Raw genomic sequence first — 3,400 nt, 5'->3', positions numbered from 1 at the left:
AAGAGCCAAGTGATATCTCAACTAGATATCATATGCCTCATACTTTGTTGGTCGAAAGAAATATTAACATTCCGGGATGGGGTCAGTAAGGCCAGGTAGGATGCACAAGAGATTGATATTTGTGCCATCGCACCAGGCTCACTGGCCCCATCCCAGAGTGTACAAGTGACCAAACAATTTAATCATTGTCACTAAAATGGAAGAAAGGACAATGCAATTAAGAAGTAGCTAGTATGAACTAAATGGAATGCCTCATACTTTGTTGGTCGAAACAAATACTAACCTCCAGGGATGGAGTAAGCGAGGCCAGGTAGGATGCACAAAATATTGATACTTGTGCCATCACACCAGGCTCACTTGCTCCACCCCCGAGTGTACGAGTGATCGATCAACCATCTAATCATCGGCAAGTACAAAAACACCAACAAACCAGCAACCATGGTGACATAAGTCAAGATGCTCAAACACACATAGCATGCATGGAGCAGATGCTCCAAAGGGATTATTCATCACTTGGTATATAGACCAAGTGATGCTAGCAAAAGAGAGGCCAATCAAGAACCAGTAAATCCAGTAAGTGATATATATGCCTAAACAAGCAACAACACATAGCATATCCCAGCCTAACCGGATGAGACAAGTCTTGGTAGCCAAGTCGAATCAGCTAGCACCACCTAGCCTTTTAAAACCATCGAAACGGTCCTTTTTCTTCAAAGGATACCACGGTGGCATTCATTTACATGATCCCCTACCGTGGATATCTCTATTTTCATCAAAGCCAACAAGAAATAGAAATTTATCATTACTCGAGTTGAGTTCAAAACAAAGCTGGGGTACCATAAGGGATTATTCATCACTTGGTAGTAACCAAGTGATGTCGGCAGAGAGAGGCCAAGCCTGAGCTAGTCAATCCAAGTAGAGATGGATATGCATAAGTAAGCAAGAACACATAGCCTATCCAAGTTAACCAGATAAAACCAACCTTGACAGACCAACTTAATAACCTAGCATCACCTAGTCTTTTAAACCATCAGAAACTTCCCATTTTCTTCAAAGGATACCACAATGGCATTCATTTACATGATTCCCTAATGTGAATATCTCTATTTTAGTATACCATCATAAGCATTCCATTTAAATCACACATTTTAGTATCTGTTCTTATCCAAGTTTTTGCCTCAGCCTTTGCACCATTGGCCGAGCCAAGACATCAAGCATCTGGCCAGGGAGCATTCTTTCTTTTTAGGGAACTATATGAACTATATGCACATGATCCAGTAAGCATCCCCACTAATCTGAGCATTATAAGCATAGTAGCATACCATAAGCTCACAACAATCCATCAAGTAAATCATCAGGGGTCCAGAAAACTTGGGGTCCAGAAAACTAATCCCAACAGAGAATTACTTGGGGTCCAGAAAACTAATCCTAGGCCAACCAAGAGCAACTATAAATATGTATGTATACAAGACCACTAGTAGCATAGTAGCATACCATAAGCTCACAAGAATCCATCAAGTAAATATGTATGTATACAAGCCCACCAGTAGCATTTCATGCATTTAAATTCCTCAAGAATCCATCGAGCACAACAAGCATTTAAATGAACCAGTAGCATCAAGCTACAGAGAGCTAGCAATAGCTTCGGACATTAAGTATTGAGCCACAGAGACATAGCAATATCTACAGAGACATAGCAATAGCTTCGGCACAGCAACAACAATGAGCCAACATCAGCAAGCACAACACAGCAACAGCAGCAGCACAGCAACAGCAACACCAACGTACAGCAACCGACAGCAGCATTTCGTCGAGCACCTTGTGCGCGCGCGGGAGAGGAATTAAGAGGGAGGGGAGGGGAGAGAGATCACCGATGACAGGGGTGGAGGAGGAGGTTGAAGATGACGGCAGGGGTGGAGGAGGAGGAGGACGCGGCGGCTCCTCCACCTTGACGCGACGGCGGCCCCTCCTCGCCGTAGCGGCAGCTTGTGCTGCAGGTGGCGGGGATGGGAGGAGCGTGGCGGCATGCGGCCCTCGCGGAGGAAGGCGGCGGCGACGGCGATGGCGATGGCGACGACCATGGCGGCGCGCGGCGGTACGGATCAGAGGAGGGGAGAGGGGAGAGGGGAGAGGGGAGAGGTGAACAGGCGTGGCCGCGTGGGGGAGGGCACGGCTGGCGCTCATATAAGTTCTCTTAGTTCTGTGGCGCACCAGAAAAAGTGCGCCACAGAATCAACTACTTCTGTGGCGCACCGAAGCACGTGCTCCACAGAAAGAGTTAATTCTGTGGCGCAGCACGCCATGTGCGCCACAGAAATACCTACACTAATAATTGGTGGTGGCAGGATGTGGGCCCCATATAATTTCTGTGGCGTAGGGTTTAGTAGTGCGCCACAAAATTAAGCTATTTCTGTGGCGCACCTAGCATGGTGCGCCACAAAATAACATTCTGTGGCGCATTTTTAGTGGTGCGCCACAGAACTAAGCTTCGCCTATAAGGGTTTTCCTACTAGTGGAACAAGCCGATGCAAAATAATATACATGCTTCAACATCTTATAATTGTAGCGGCCTGCAACATGCAAATTCGAATTCTTATGCATCGGAAACCCTAGAAGTTCATTTGCCGATGAACAACGTGATGAGTTCAGTTAAGTAATATGGAACATCCAATGTTTAAATTTTCAGTAGCATGCAAGATGGTGTTTCCTAGATTTATTCATCGGTAAATATTTCACAATATGTGGTTTTACCTTTATACATGCTAATGGATAGGTAAATTGGGAATGCTACTACTAGCTATTTGGCCAATTACCATAAACCATCATATGCTACACCTTATGTTACTAAATTTTCAGCACCATTTGCAACTAGAGATATCCATAATAGGCTCCACACCTTCACAATGGTTACAGCCGAATAAGTGGAAATTCAATAGGAGTTGATGTGCCTTCATTAAGTATTGTAGCATATGGTACCTCCCCTACACAGTTGCAAAATTTTGGTAGCACCATGTCTCAATGCAGAATTAATTAAAAAGTGCTAGGGGGAAATCCTATCCAAACTGGGACGAGGCTAAAGAAAAATTAATGGCTCGTACATAAAAACTCAAGCCAATACTCACAGGGAATAATGTCAGCGACTTCACCATGCCAACTTTTGGGGAGTTGCCATCAGAATATCACCAAGCCTATGAAGTACTAAAAAAGAGACGCACGGAGAAAATCAAGGAGTGTAAGATGAAACTTGAGGAGAAGTATGAAGACGAAGATCTACAAAAAATTCTTGCAACCCTCAAAAATAATCATCGTGATAATTTACTCAAGTTGAAGAAATCAAGTCCCCTCCTCCATGCAGCAATCTAGTTGAACCCTTTGTGATACCAAGGCAAGCTTTGCAAAG

This window comes from Lolium rigidum, chromosome 2 (genome assembly GCF_022539505.1).
Source record: "Lolium rigidum isolate FL_2022 chromosome 2, APGP_CSIRO_Lrig_0.1, whole genome shotgun sequence".
Classification (NCBI taxonomy): domain Eukaryota; kingdom Viridiplantae; phylum Streptophyta; class Magnoliopsida; order Poales; family Poaceae; genus Lolium; species Lolium rigidum.
The sequence above is the reverse complement of the archived record's forward strand: the minus strand, read 5'-3'. Positions refer to the sequence as shown.